The sequence below is a fragment of the Arvicanthis niloticus genome, chromosome 5, assembly GCF_011762505.2.
Source record: "Arvicanthis niloticus isolate mArvNil1 chromosome 5, mArvNil1.pat.X, whole genome shotgun sequence".
Lineage (NCBI taxonomy): Eukaryota > Metazoa > Chordata > Mammalia > Rodentia > Muridae > Arvicanthis > Arvicanthis niloticus.
Genome location: NC_047662.1, coordinates 34571091 through 34587082, shown reverse-complemented (window position 1 = coordinate 34587082; position 15992 = coordinate 34571091). Strand labels below are relative to the sequence as shown.

Sequence of the window (15992 nt, the reverse complement as noted above, 5' to 3'; positions counted from 1 at the left end):
GGGACTAAACCACCAACCAAAGAGTACACACGGAGGGACCCATAGCTCCAGCTGCATATGTAGCAGAGAATGGCCTTATCTGGCATCAATGGGAGGGGAACCCCTTGGTCCGTGAAGGCTTGATGCCCCAGTGTAGGGGAATGCTAGGGAGGTGAGGCAGGAGTGGGTGGGTGGGTGGGTGGGTGGGTGGGAGAGTACCCTTATAGAAGCATGGTGGAGGGGGTGGGATAGGGAGTTTGCAGAGGGGAAACCAGGAAAGGGAATAACAGTTGAAATGTAAATAAATAAAATAACCAATAAAAAAAACCCAGCCAATACTCTACATATTTTTTATTCTCTTTAGAAATTTACTTTTATCATAGTGTGATTTTTTTCAATATTGTTCCAGTAGTATTGGTTGAATAGTATATATATATTTTTTTTTTTAAAGAAAAAAACTTAATATGTTTTCTTTATCTTGGCAATTGTCTTAGTTTGGATTTCATCGCTGTGAAGAGGTACCATGTCCAAAGGCAACTCATATAAAAGACAACATTTAACATGCTGGCTTACAGTTTCAGAGGTTCAGTCCGTTAGCATCAAGGCAGGAAGCATGGCCGTGTACAGGCAGACATGGTGCTGGAGGAGCCGAGGATTCTACATTTTGATCCGAGGGCAAACAGGAGAACTCTCTTCTGCAGGCTAGAGCCTAAGCATAGGACCTCAGAGCCCACCCCCACAGAGAGGCACTTCCTCTATCAAAGCCACACCTCTTAATAGTGTCACTTCCCATTGACCAAGCATATATAAACCACCACATTCTACTCCCTGGCCCCCATAGGTTTGTTCAAACACATGAGTCTATGGGGCCAATATTTAGCCATAGTACACGTAATGTAAAATACATTTTTTCCCCACTTCAAAAGTCCCATAGTTTATAACAGTCTCAACAATGTTTAGAAGTTCAAAGTTAAAAGTCTCTTCTGAGATTCATGCAACCTCTTAACTGTAATCCCCTATAAAATCAAAATCAAAAAAGCAGATCACTTTTTGCATTCTCTAGATACTTCTAGTATCACAGGATATACATTACCATTCCAAAATGTCATAATGTGGAAATACTAGACCAAAGCAAGACCAAAAATGAGCCAGACAAACTCCAAACTCTGATGTCCAACTCCTTCCAGTTTTGATGACTGCAATACAATTCTTTCTTTTGGGCTAGTTCCACTCCCTGTTAGCAGCTTTCCTTGGCAGCTATCCCATGGCTCTGGCATCTCTAACATTTTGGGGTTTCCAAGGCAACTTCAACTTCACAGCTTCTTCTTCCAATGTCTAGGATCCACACATGATCTTCTGGGCTCCTCCAAAGGGCTGTGTCACTTCCACTCCACTGCTGCTGCTATTGCTCGTCCCATGGCGCTGGCATCTCCAATACACTAGGGTCTTCTGCTGCAACTAGGCTTCACCAATAGCCTCTCATAGGCTCTCTTCATGGTGCCAAGCCTCAGCTCCTTTGCATGACCCCTTCAGTCTTGGGCCATCAACTATAACTGAGGCTGCACCTTCACCAATGGCCTTCCATGGCCTCTCACAGTGCCAAGTCTCAGCTGCTCTTCATGACCCCTTCATGTCTTCAAAACCAGTACTACCCGGGTGATTCTTACATATTACCAATTTGGCTGCTAGCACAATGTCTGTCTCTGGAACACAGCTTCTTTGTGATCCCAGAAAATACTTCCTACAAGATTTCACCTCAGTGATGCTAGTCTCTTCTTAATCACTACAATTTTTAGCTCCAGCTAACCAGCATCAATTGTCCCAGTAGTCCTTTCTATTTTTCACTCTAAAGCCAGAGACACATGCCCGAAGCTGCTGAGTTCTGCTACTTGCTGGGGCTGGAACATGGCACCCTTGTTCTATTACACCATTAACAACTTTCTGTTTTCCAATGGCTTTCTTCACTGCCCGAGCTTGGCCGTTCTGTAGCTGACCTTGAACTCAGAGCTCTGCATGCCTGTCTCCTGAGTTTTGGGATTAAAGGAGTGTTGTGTACACCTGGACCTAAACTTTTCTTTACCTAGAACTTGTTCTGTAGCAGGCTGGCCTCGAACTCAGAGATGTGCTCACCTCTCTCTCTTGGAATTAAACGCATGTACCACCATGCCTGGACATAAGCTTTTCTTTAATTTCTTTTCACAAGATCTGTGTAAGCTCTGGATTGTAGTTCATTCCAGATATAGTCAAGCTGACAACCTTTAATAGTGATCACAATCCATCCCTTGCCAATATGACACACAATTATATCGCCTTTTGTCCAAATGAAATAACCAGGTCCTAATAAAGCCTACCATAATTACCCTCATATAACTGCAAACACATGAGGAATCAGCTTAGCTGGGTGGGATCTTGCTCTGAAGTTAACCACTCCCTTAATTCCATTTAATATCTTTGAACACAGAATTTAGCTCCATTTCACTCAGATGCCCCTTTAATACTTGAACCATACATTTTATATTTTTCCTCTCTCAGTTTATTCCGTCCGACCAAAGGCTCTTCATAAGAGTGAACCACAGGACAGAATCTATGCTAGATCTGAGATGCCATTTTGAGATTTCCTTTGTAATTAATCTCAATCTCTTCACTTTAGCTTTAGGCAGACTCTTCAGACAAGGGAAGCATGGCAGGTTGGAGACAGACATGGTGCTTCTACTCACGATACACATGTTTTAGAGGAGCAAAAGAAGACTGCTCCTTCTCCAGAGGAAAAACCAGCTGCTCTGCTTCCCGGTTCTTCTTAACAACAGAATCCCATTTGGAGAGGGTTTGTGAAGTTTTACTGAATGCCACTTCTCTTTGAATCTGTTCAACCTCTCCTTTGTGAAGAGGTAATTCCAGAGGCTTCTTTGATTTGACTCTATTCAGTTGCTTTTTAACAGCAGCCAAAGAAGATGGTTTAAGAGATCCGAGCAGTTCAGAAAGGGCCAATTTTTCTCCAGATCCTTCAGAACTAACATTAAACTCAGAAACTTTCAGACCAGCCTCAGATCTCTCAGACAATTTCCACCTATTTTTTTTCCATTAAGGGAACCAATTGCTTCCAGAAGTTTTTGATGCTTTCTTTCTCCATCACTGTCCCCCTCATCTTCACTGGCACTCAAGGGGTAGTTTGTTGACAAATCCATAAGATCGTCCTGCTGGCTCAAAGCCAGAAGGCTCTTCGTAGCTTTGATCGACTTCATCACAGTAGCCGGCAACTCACATGAGTCAAGAACGGAAGCCAAAGAGAGCGCAAGCTTCTTGCCTGCCGCGAATAGTATATTTCTTACCCTATTGTTTTAAAATTACATGATTACTTTTAGCCAAAGTTTCTTGTAATTATGACTCTATTTTGTACTTAATTATTTCATTGGTTCATCTGTCAGTTCCTGTTATTAATACGGATTTTTCTTTTTAAATCTTGTTTTCTCCTTTGACTACATAAAAATAGTTTTTAAAAGATGCTTTTATGTGTATAGGTGTTTTGTCTGCTTATATAGCTCTGTACCATGTGCATGCAGTACCTGTAGTAGCCAGAAGAGGGCATCAGATCTCCTGGAGCTGGAGAGGGTTGTGCGCCACCATGTGGGTCCTGGGACCTAGACTCATGTGACTCCACAAAAGCAATCAGTGCTCTTAACCACTGAGTTGTCTCTCCAGTTCCATTTTGAGTATGTTTATATGCTTAATAATATATTTAGAGTCAGCTCACCAAGTTCCATAAAAGAAGGTTTGAAGCTTAAGAGTGAATTGGGTTTAATACATTTGCAGAGGTAACATCATTACAGAGTGGAAGCTTCTCATTCAGATGCCTGCTGGTCTCACTTTTAAGTAAAGGTTTATACAGCTCTTCCTTTAAACCTTAAATGAGATTATTTCTATCTATCAATGAGCATATTTCTATAAATAATGTATATTTTGTAGATATTATTGATGGTAACCTTTTTGTCCATTGTACTGACAGCATAAAGATATTTTAGATATTTTTGTCTTTGTCTTGTATACGGCTTTATCTCTTAAATATTATTTTATTTTATTTTTGGTTGAAACATTTTCATATGTAGCCTTGAGTGGTCTGGAACTCACTTTGTAGATCAGGGTGGTTTTGAACTTACAGGGATCCACTGGTCTCTGCTTCCCAAGTGCTGGCATCAAAGGCGTGTGTTACCACGTCCAGCTTTCTTAAATCTATTAATGTTCTGTGTTACATAAAATGTTTTCTAATTTGGAATTTTTTTCTCATCTAGTGGGTAGGTTATTCTTGGCTATATTATATTATCATTTTAACATGTGGCTAGATTTCAGTGAATACTTTACCAAGGATACTTACATCTAGTATTTGTTCTTAAGATTATCTTCAAGTTTGCATATGGGTGTGTGTCTGTGTGTATGTGATGTGCACATGGGTGCAGGTACCAGTGGAGGCCAGAGGCATCTGATACCCTGGAGCTAGAGTTACAAGGCCACTTGATGTGGGGGTTGGGAACCAAACAGGTTCATTGTAAGAGCAATACATGCTTTGAATCACTAGACCATCTCTCTAGGCCCTGGACCTAGGATTTGTGAGAGAAAGTTGGCCTTAAACTTTCATATTTTGTGGTATCTTTGCCCAATTATACCAACCTTTTGATGAAAAAGCATCAGCAGCTATACTTCCTGCGCTCTGGAACAGTTTGGTTAGTATGGGAAAACTTGTCCATTATCTGAGCTCTAAGACTCATTTTTATTATGATTAATTGTGGGTCCGAATTCCACCCCACTGCTGGGGTGTGGGACATGCTGTTGGGGAGGTGAAAAGCAAGGAGCTTGGCTGCTTGTCCCATGCCACACATTGTAGGGTGCTGGACTATAGGGAAGCACAGAGACACCCTTGGGGGTGGGAAAACGCAGTCTGAGATGAGAGGGGTAAAGCTGGGGTTCTCTGACTCCTGGGAATCTAGTTGCCACTAGAAAACTACACAGAGAAGGGAATGAAGTGTTGGGGGTCCACGGGCCCGAGATGAGGCTAGGACCATTGGGGTACTGTGGGCTGAGGACGGCATCTAGCTGGGGCCAGGGGTGGGGTGGGGAATGAGAGCTCTGGATTCACTCATAGTGAAAGAGTTAAAAAATTTCAAAACCTCCTAGCAGACTGAACAGAATCAAGAGTGCAGGTCAGCTTGGTTGTGAGCTCTGTGTTTCAGGAAATTAGCTGACCACAAGATAGATGGCTGATTACATACAGGCTCTTAGAGAATAGCCCATACAAAATGTTCCCCATGAATGGGCTGGTACTTTCCACAGGTGCTCTCCAATAGCCCTCCTTTACTCCCCCTGGGTTGTGGTTTCCCCCCTGAGTTGTGGTTTTTGGCTTTAAATTCTCTCTGTCTCCAAAGCCTGGGGTCAGACCCCACTGCCCCTGTGTGGGTCATGGGTCTTGACCTCAGTATACTGATTGAAATATACCTCTTGCTGATTGCATCAAGTTCAGTGTCTTGTGAGTTAATGGGTGGCCATGAATTCCCGAGGCTTGGGTGAGGTCCTCCCTTCGTGGGGGCCTTACAATAGGTGATTGTCCTTAGCTTGGTAGTGGTTGTCTGGAAGCGCAGAGAGGCCTTCTGTGGGAGACTTAGGCTGTAGCTCTGTCTGTAGTCAAAGGCCTTCTCCGTGTTTCCCAGGTGGTTCTCTATGAAAGAGGCAGTCCATGTTTAACCACACTGTTTATTTACTGTTTATCCATACCAACTTCTCAGGGTGGATCAGAGATTGAATACCTTTTGCAGAGAGGAATGTCCGGGAAGGGAAGCTTATTGGCTAAGGCCTCAGGGCCTCTAGGTAGCCCATTAGTATGGAGAACTCTATTTTGGGCTACATGACCGACATGAGGAGTGTGGACATGTGTTCCCAGCCAGGAATCTGGCAGGGAGCAGGGAGCTGCCTACTGTCTCAGGTGGATGTCCAGGTTCTGGGGACTCAGACCCACTCTACTTTACTAAGTTTCCTGGCAAGGTCCATTGTCGCACAATTAATTAATTAATTAATTAATTAAATTTTGGGCTTGTTTTTTCGTGATGAAATATTTTTAAATTAATTAATTAACTTTACATCCTGACTGCAGTTTCCTCTCTCCCCTCTCCTCCCAGTTCTTCCCCCCACATCCCCTCCAACCCCACCCACTCCTGTCTTTCTCTTCAGAAAAGGGAAGGCCTCCCATGCATATCACCCAGCCTTGCCATATAAAGTTGCAGTAAGATAAGGTGCATCTTCTCCTACTGAGGCTAGACAAGGCAGCCCAGTAGGAGGAAAGGGTTCCAAAGGCAGGCAACGGAGTCAGAGACAGCCCCTGCTCCAATGGTTTTCTGCGACAAGGTCTTAGTATGTAGCTCTGGTTGGCCTAAAACTATCTATGTAGACCAGGTTGGCCACAGACTCACAGGGATATGCCTCTGTCTGCCTCCCTTAGTGCTGGCATTAAGGGTGTGAACCACCACTCCAAGCACAGATTAAGTTTTCAGGGGCATCTCACTGTGTGGTGCAGGCTGACTTCAAAGTTGGGTTTCTCCTACCTCAGGCTCCAGAGAGCCTATGCATGACCCTGCTTTACTTCTAAGGCTTTTTAAAATGTGGGGGCCTGACTGACTCTTTAGTCTCTTTTCCACTAACTTGGGGCTCCTACTTCTAGGGAATATTTGTCCAGTTAAATTTTCTTTAAAAAAATCATCCATTTTATCTATATCTTCACAATTTCTGATTTCAAATTTTTTATAGTAGTTTCTCAAAATGACAAGTGTCTCTAGTCGCTGTCATTTCCCCTGCCTGTAATGTGTCACTTGCCTATTGCTTATACCTTTGAATATACTGGTGTTAAAAAAAACAACCCTTTATAATATTTCATAAATTTATGCATTTATTCTTATTGTTTTTTAAAAAAAAATTTTACTTGTTATTTATTTAGTTGCTTTCATATAGTTTAAAAGATTTATTTATTTTATTATTTTATGTGTATGAATGTTTTGTCTATCTGTTAGCTACAATCTGCTAGTTACACATTAGGACATTAACACAGCCCATGATTTCTGCCCTAAAACAGGCATCTGTGCTACTCCAACTCTCTGAAAAGAGATTTTCTCAACTCATGTCCTTTGGCCCAGGCACCTCCTTTTCTATAACTCCGCTTCTGGACTCAGTGCTCCTCAGCCTTTTGACTAAGATCAAGTGTGGAACTGAGCCCACAAGCTATACTATCTTGCTTATTTCTATTTCAGGTTCAGCTCAAAGAGGGTATTCACTTCTTCATTTTCATATCTTCATCCTTCTCTGAAGCATCTTGTTTCCTGGTAGTCTCTCCCCTGGAGACTTTTAGCACTGATTCTAGACCCAGATGTTTGCATAATCAACTGTGTGTCCAAGAATTGCTGAATCTGTTTCAAGACATCTCTTTGCATCTCTGCTGGGTGTGATAGACATCATGGTCTGAGCTATTGTACATAACAGCATTCTGAAACATCAGCACGATGTCACAAATCCATAAGCCTCTGTGCAATGCTATGGTAGCCAAAAGCTATGTCATCTGTAACAGGTTGCAGGAACACATTGGCATACCTGTGATTTGCCACAGCCCTCCATACAAGCATGATGGCTTTCTTTCGTGTTTTCTGAGCCCGAATTGCTTCTTGATTTTCACTGCACACAGAAAACTGCGAGGAGGCAGGGCTGCTTGGGATGCAGTCTGCCAGAGTGTGTGATTGCAGTGTGTCGTTATGTATACTAAAGCCATCATCACTTTCACTCAAAGGGGGCTCATTATCCATCTCAGACAAATAGCCTTCTCCTTGATCCCCTTCCTTAGGTTCTTCTAGGCTAGCTGCTTCACTGACTCCATCTTCCTCCTCCTCCTCACCTGGGGCATCCTTTATCTGGCTTCCAAAAATAGTCCCTAATTCTTCTTTCAATGAGTCTGATATTTCAAACTTGTGTTGAGTCTCTGCCTCTAAAGGATCTTCAATAGGATTTGAGCCAGGTGATGGAGACAGCATGCTTTCAGGGGATGCCTCTGTCGTCACAGCTGAAAGTGGCCTCTCATAACTTTTTGTGAAGAGCCGCATTCGCCATTAAAAGATGGCGCAGGCTTCTGCTTCCTGGTTCTTCACGGAAGCTTTACTTGAGAATGCGCCTGCGCATGGCGCGAAAACCGAGTATGACAATTGGATGAAAGATTTGAGCCAATGAGGGATCTGCACGTCTCCCAAAGCTCTGTTTAAGCAGCGGGCTTTCTGAGCTCGGCGTCCTTTCCCTCCACCTCACCATCTTGAAGAGCTGTTCAATAAATGCTGTCAGAAGAATCCTGAGTGTGGCGTGCTCCTTATCGGCGAGGTAGCGCGCTACAACTTTTCCCACTGGAACCATCTGTCTCACCAGTCTCTCCAGCTGCAGAACTAGGTTCTTCATCTAAGTCTTGACTCCTGAGTTCTGGTGGCTCCATACTTGAGACTTGACCAACTCCAGCTACTATCTCAGCTCCGGACATGCCTGGCTCTGACTCTGTAGGTTCCACCTTAATCTCAACACCTGAATCCCTGACGACTATCAGTTCATGGATCCCTTTGTTTTCTGATTCCTTGAAGTTTAGCCTCTCTTGTTTGACGGTCATCTCCGATGCTGGAAGAGGCTTGTCTCACTCCTGCTAGATAGGTCGCTCTCAAGGGCCAGGCAGGGACTGAGGATCATTTTCCTCACAGAATGATAGTGCTGCTGCTTCTGCAGCTGCTACATCCAGCACTTCAGGGTGATCATCCACCTTGTCCTCAATAATGGCAATGATGTCTTCAACTGTTTCAAGGTCCAACTCTTCACCTGTGTAAGACACAGCAGTATCCAGCTTCTCAGCCAGATCTAAGTCTTCCTTCCCATCTATGCTTGGAGCCTTTGATCCACCAGGAGCCTCTGCTACCCCTGAGTGGAAACACTTCTTAGAATTAATCATCATGGAGATTTCATTGCTATCCATGGAAACAGTCATAGTATGTGAATCTCCCACAGCTTCCAGGGGTACACAGGGCTCAGGCTGGCTCACTGTGGCAGCCTCCTCAGCTGCCACAGCACTGGTTGTTGTCTGTATCTCCCCACCATGTGTCATGGGAAGAACCCCGCCTACCTCCAGGAGAACCACTGTGCTGTTCAGATGGCCAGAGGGCACAGGCATTTCACTCTCACTTACCAGTCTGGGGCTAGTAGGCAGGAGGCTGCCCTTCTTCAAGTGCTTTGACAGCAGAGGAGGGGAGGATGGAGTTGCTTTCTGTCCAAGCATCTTTTTCTGGGGTGAATCATCTGTTACTGGGGTCATGGGGGCTTCTAAGGATGCAGAGCCTGGAGGAAGGGTGTCAGGAATCACAGGAAATGAGGTGACTGGGGTACTCGGCAAAGTTGTGGATACTTTGTCTCTCTGATATGCAAAGAAACACCTACTCAGTTGCTGATCTGTGACAATGAAAGCCGAGAAGTTGCTCTCATTTGGAGGAGAGAACCTCAATAGCACTTCATCACTCCTCGTCCTGTCATCTAAACTCAGAAGTATTTCATTAAACTGTCATTTTAAAGTGCCATATAATTTTAACTCATGCACAAATGCATACTCGTACATAACAATGGGTGTCATGCGTTGTTTTGATACAATGTATCTATTTTGAAATACTTAAATCAGCTTAAATACGTCTACCTCCTCATCTGTTATGTCTTCAGGGTCTTTCAATATCTTCCTGCAGAGGTCTGAGGCACACGGGGCACAGATGTTCTCTATGGTGACTCTCTGGTGCAACACCTCCTGATGCATCTTAATCACATTGAACTGTAGCATCATATCCACTGGCCAGCCTTACCCCAGACTTCCCTCTCTTCTACTCTCAGCTCTGTAAGAGAATTCCTCTTCCACCCTCTATGGTTGCCTTCCCTGGACTGCACATGTGAGCCAATTCATGCACACACTTGTCTTTCTCTGCCTGGTATATTTTCTTTAACATGATGTTCACTAGTTCCATTCGTTTGGGTGCAAATGATAGATTTCATCCTTTTTATAATGACTGGCATTGCATAGTGTAGAGGAAACATGGTTCTCTCCCCCCACCCCCATTTGTTCACTGGTTGATGGACTCTTAGGTTGCTTGTGGTTTCTTGGCAACTGTGAACAGCTCTGCAGTCATCATGGAAGTACATCTGTCTCTGACATATTGGTTTTTATTTCCATTCATTATATATCCAGTAGAGGGGTTGATTGACCGTATGATACCTGTATTCTGAACTTGTAGAGGAATCTCAATACTCTCGTCTACAGTGGAGGTGCTAATTTTTAGTATTCTATCAGTAGTGTGCAGGGGTTCCCTGGCCTCTAGATTCTCATCAGGACGTGCATCTTTAATCTTGCTATAGCATTCATTCTTACCGAGGCGAGATGATATCATACTGTGGTTTTGATTTGCATCTCCCTGACGACTAGTGAGAGGTTTCAAGCATTTTAAAAATGACTCTAGGCCATCGTAATGACTATTCCTGGTTGTCAACTTGTCTGTATCTGGAATGAACTACAATCCAGAATTGGAGGGCACACCTGTGATGATCCAGATCTTGAGGCTGGAAGACACAAGTTTCTGACCTGGATCTTGGCATGGAGATCTTGAGGCATAGTGGCCATGAAAAGTTTAGGCCCAGGCAAGGTAGTATACACCTTTAATCCCAGGAGACTGAGGCAAAGAGATCTCTGAGTTCATGGTTAGCCTAGACAAAGCAAGTCCCAGATCTGAGTGTGGTGGTACACACCTTTAATCTGGGCCACACCTTCTGCTGGAGAACTACATAAGGACAGTGGAAGAAGGAAGACTCACTCTTCTTCAACTGCTTGTACTTACTTGCCAGCACATCTGTTGGGACTTACTTGTACAGAAGACCAGCTGAAACAACCAGCCTCGTAGGACTGAGCAGCTACTAGATTCTTGGACTTCCCATCCACAACTGCCCATTGTTGGGTTAGTTGGACCATAGGCTGTAAGTCATCGCAATAAATTCCCTCAATATAGAGAGACATTCCGTAAGTTCTGTGACTCTAGAGAACCCTGACTAATACAGCCATTTACACATCTTCCTTTTAAAATGTCCATTTAGACTAATTTATCACTTATTTTAAGTTAAATAGGGTTGATGTACTTCTGAGTTGTTTGAGTTAGCTTCCTGTCATCACGGTGACGTGGTGTGTGCTCACATTTGTATGGCGAGTGCTTCATCCACAAAACCTTCTTCTAGCCCTGTGGTTTTTTACTCTCTCTCTCTCTCTCTCTCTCTCTCTCTCTCTCTCTCTCTCTGTCTCTCTCTCTCTCTCTCTGTGTGCATGTGCAGATGTATATGTACATATGTGTGTGAAGATTCATGTGTATACATATGTGAATACACGAAAGTGTGTGTGTGTGTGTGTGTGTGTGTGTGTGTGTAAGCTGGTTGATGTTGAGTGTCTTCATTAGCTGCTGTCCACTTTCTTTTTTGAGAGTCTTTTACTGAACATGGCTCTCACCAATTTAGCTCTGTTGTCTGGTCCATGAGCTCCAGGGGTTTGCTTGTTTCTGCCTCCCTAGTAGCTGATATTACAGGCACATGCTTCTATACCCAGCTTTTATGTGGATACTGGGTAGGTATTCAAGTCCACGTGAAAGCACTTTGCCAACTGTTCTGGATTCCACCCCCCACTTTGTTTTGAATCAAGTAATGCAATGTCATCTGCTTTGTTCTTTATCTCAAGATCTCTTTGGGCATTTGGTTTTTCTTTTTCTTTTTGTGTGGTTACCTACACATAGTGTGTTTCCTAGTTCTCAGAAGGAAGTCAGTAGTGATTTGATATAAACACAATATTGTATAACTAATTGGAATGTACAGACATTTTAATATTATGGATTCTTCAAGTTTATGAACTCAGCTGTCTTTCCATCTCTTTGTGACCTCTTCAGTTTTGTAGTTTTTATCACAGAGATTTTTCACATATTTGGTAAATTTGCACCTTAGTATGTATGTATGTATGTATGTATGTATGTATGTATGAATGAAAGTATTTTGTGTAGAATTGGATTGATTCTTTTTTCAGACAATTCTCTGTTGGTGTGGAGTGATGTTATTGATCTTTGTGTGCTGACCTGTATCCTACAACTTTTCTGACTTCATTTACTGGTGCCAATGGCTTCTGGTGGATCTTAGTGTTTCCTGTACCAACAGGGACAAGTTGGCTTTCTCGTTTCCTGTTTGGATTCTCTTCATTCCCCTCGCCCAGTAGTTTGTTGAATAAAAGTGGCTAATATAGACATAATATAGATATTCTTGTCTTCATCCACATCTTAGAAAGCCTTCAGTTTTTCCTATCGCTCTGTTAGATATTGATTCATTATATATGGCTTTTATTATGTTGAGGTATGTTTTCTAATTTATTCATTTTTTTTTTTAGAAAGAGGGGTTGAATTTTATTATGTTTTCTGGGCACTTATTTAGATGATCATAAGGTTTTTCTACCTCATTCTACTGATGTGGTCCCTCATATTTATTGGTTTGCATATGCCACAGCATCCTTGCATCCCTTGAAGGAACCCACTTTATCATGATGAGTAATCTTTGTGATGTGTCATTAGTTTCAGTTGCTAATATTTTGTTGTATGTTTTCACATTGATGTTCATCTTTTGTAGGATATAATGTTTCCTTTTCCTCTTTTCCTTTCCAATTCCCTTATTTTTCTTCTGTATCCTTTTGTTTTTCAGTATTGGGATAATGCTGGTATCAAAGAATGACTTTGAAAAAATTCAGTCATTCTTAATTTTTTGGAGTTTTTAAGTTGTGTGCATGCTCGTGCATGTGTATGTGTGTGCATATGTGCATGTGTGTGTGTGTGTGTGTGCATATTCACATGAGGAAGTTAGAGAACAATTGTAGGTAGGTTCTTACCTTTTACCTCATTTGATACAAGTTCTCTTTGCCACTGTGGATATCAGGTTTAAATTTCAGGTGATTCTCCTGTCTTTGTCTCCCATCTCACTGTAGGAGCCCTGGGATTCCAGATGTGAGCCCTCTCACATTCTTTTACATACATACTGGGGATTTGAACTCAAGTCCTCCTATTTACATGGCAAGCACTTTACCCACTGAACCATCACCCCATCCATGTTTTTGGAGCTATTTAAGAAGAATTGGAGCATGTGCCTTTAATCCCAGCACTTAGGAGGCAGAGGCAGGCAGATCTCTAGGTTCAAGACCAGCCAGGTCTACAAAAACAATTCCAGGACAGCAAGGGCTACACAGAGACTCTGTCTCAACAAACAAACAAACAAATCAAAAAAGAAACCAAACCCCAACAAAACAAAACAAACAAAAAACAACCAACCAAAATAACAACAATAACAACAACAACAGCAATAACAAAACCAAACTTTGGAAGTAGAAACAGAAAAAGAGAAGAAGGAGATGGAGAAGAAATGTGTTAGTTGTCATTTCAGTGCTTGGTGGTGCTTAGCAGTGAGGCCTTTGGCCTTGGGATTTTCTTTGATTGAACATTTTATTACTAGTCTGTGAACATTTTCTACTTCTTTATTACTCAGTGTCAGTAATGTGTACATTACTGATATTATATTGTGTATATTACTGTGTGCATAGTACAGTGTATTACTGAATTAGACAAACTCAAGAATTTGTCTATTCTTATAAGTCATCAATTTGGGGCACAGAATTGTTCATAATAAGGTCTAAGGATCATTGTGTGACTGAAAACAGTCCTAATGCTTACATTTTCACCTATGATTTTATTTGGATTTTCTCTTTTTCTTGGTATAGCTCGAGTTGTCAATTTTATCTTTTTTAAAGAACTTAATATTTGTTACTCTGATATTTTTATTTCTTTGGGTAATTTTGAGCTTCATGTGTACGTGTGTTCATGGCTCCTTGGGGATGCTGTGCTAGCTCAATTCGGGTCTTTTCATTCTTTTTTTTGTTTTGTTTTGGTTTTTTTTTTTTTTTTTGTTTTTTTTTTTTTTTTTTTTTTTTTTTTTTTTTTTTTTCGAGACAGGGTTTCTCTGTGTAGTCCTGGCTGTCCTGGAACTCACTCTGTAGACCAGGCTGGCCTCGAACTCAGAAATCCACCTGCCTCTGCCTCTCAAGTGCTGGGATTAAAGGCATGTGCCACCACCGCCCAGCAGGGTCTTTTCATTCTTAATGTAAGAGTTGACTTGCAGTTGTGGGTGAGCTGGCCCCAAGGATATGAGCATGGGAGAGCTGGCCCTGTCACTCATCTCCTGAGTGATGGTGTGGATACGGAAGAGATAACATCCTCCCCCATCATCCTTCACTACCTGTGGCAGGTGGGAGACCTAGCCCTGAGATTATGAGAGCAGGAGAACTGTCCCTGCCCCTCACCAGCTGCAGCACTTGGGAAAGGTGGCCCTGCACCTTGTCTAGGTAGCACAGTAGAGCTGATCCAGGTGGTAGGAGGGGGTGGAGGGTTACAGATGAGCCAGCCCCAAAGGTGAGTGTGGGAGAGCTGGCCTGCTGATTGTCTGCCATGTGGTGACATGGGTGAGGGAGAGATGTCCTACCTTTTCACCCCTTGTCACCTACAGTGGGCAGGAGAGTTGGTTCCAAGGTCATGAGAGCCTGAGAACTGCCCCTTGCCTACTGCAGTGCTCAGGAGAGCAGGCCCTACACATCACCGGGGCTGCACACCAGAGCTTGTCCTAGATGTGGGGGCTGTGAGTGAGCTGTCCCTAAGGATAGGAGTGGGAGACTTGGCCCTGCCTCCTGTCTACTATGCAGTGACAACACACACACACACACACATACACACACACACACACACAGAGAGAGAGAGAGAGAGAGAGAGAGAGAGAGAGAGAGAGAGAGATCCCCTCCTCTTGTCTGAGCCACCAGCTGTGGGTAGGAGAGGTGGCCCTGCCCCTCACCTGGGCAACACAGTAGAGCTGGCTCTGGATGTGGGGACTGTGGTGAGCCAGCCCTGAGAGCATGAGTGTGAAAGAGCTGACTCTGACTCTTGTCTGTGAGGTGGCACAGATGAGGGAGAGATACCTTCCTTCCTTCCCTCATTCATTGCCACCTATGGCAGGTGGAAGAGCTGGCCCTGGGGGGTCATGAGTGTGGGAGAACTGGCCATGTCCTTTACCAGCTACACCATTTGGGGTAGCAGGTCCTGCACCTCCCCTGGGCAGCAGGGTAGAGCTAGACCTGGTTGCAGGGGTGTGGGTGAGGAGGTCACTGGTGTGCCAACCCCAAGGGCGTGAGAGCAGGAGAGTTAGCTGGCTGGCCAGCTCAGACACCACTCAGGCCCACATCCAGGGCTTTGAACTGGCTCACTCCAATATCTACCTCATCGATGAAGTGCATGAAGGTGCTGTTTCTACAGATTCAAAGCTACAGGATCTCCATGACACAGGGCAACAACAGGATATCTGAGAGGAGTCCCAGTGAAGTTCAGTATTGATAGTGTAGTAGAAGCCAGAGTCTCCATGCCAGAACAAATATTCTTTGCAATGAACATTTGCAAGCAAAGAGGTATGGATGACAGTGTGTACTGTCGGGCACACTGTGCCATACAATAACTTCCACAAGGAGATTTTCTTTTTTTCTGTTGGGGAGAAGGTTGCAAGGGTGGAGAGTGAATATGAGGGGAGGGAAGGTGAGTGGGATTGGGGTGCATAATGTGAAAATTCATCAAGAACCAATAAGGAGTTTAAAGAAAGAGTTGACCATTGCAAACTCCCTTCCTGGTGCACATTCTGCTGGGTGTCATAAGTGTGGGTATATTGTGGTTCCATTTTAATTTGTTTTGAAAATAATTTTGCTTTCCTCTTCCTTGATCCATTGCTGCTGTTCAGGAGTGAACTGAACTGTTCAGCAGTAGATGGCAGACTAAGTCCAGGACTGCACTGAGTAAGCTGTGGCTGTGTTGCTGCTGCTGGTACCACAGCACCAG

At 43.4% G+C, this 15992-nt stretch overlaps 1 pseudogene; it reads right to left on the bottom strand.

Moving 5' to 3' along the window:
* Nucleotides 1-7282: 7282 nt before the first annotated feature.
* LOC117708669 (bromodomain-containing protein 8 pseudogene) lies at nt 7283-9850 on the bottom strand (annotated as a pseudogene).
* Between the last annotated feature and the right edge of the window lie 6142 nt (nt 9851-15992).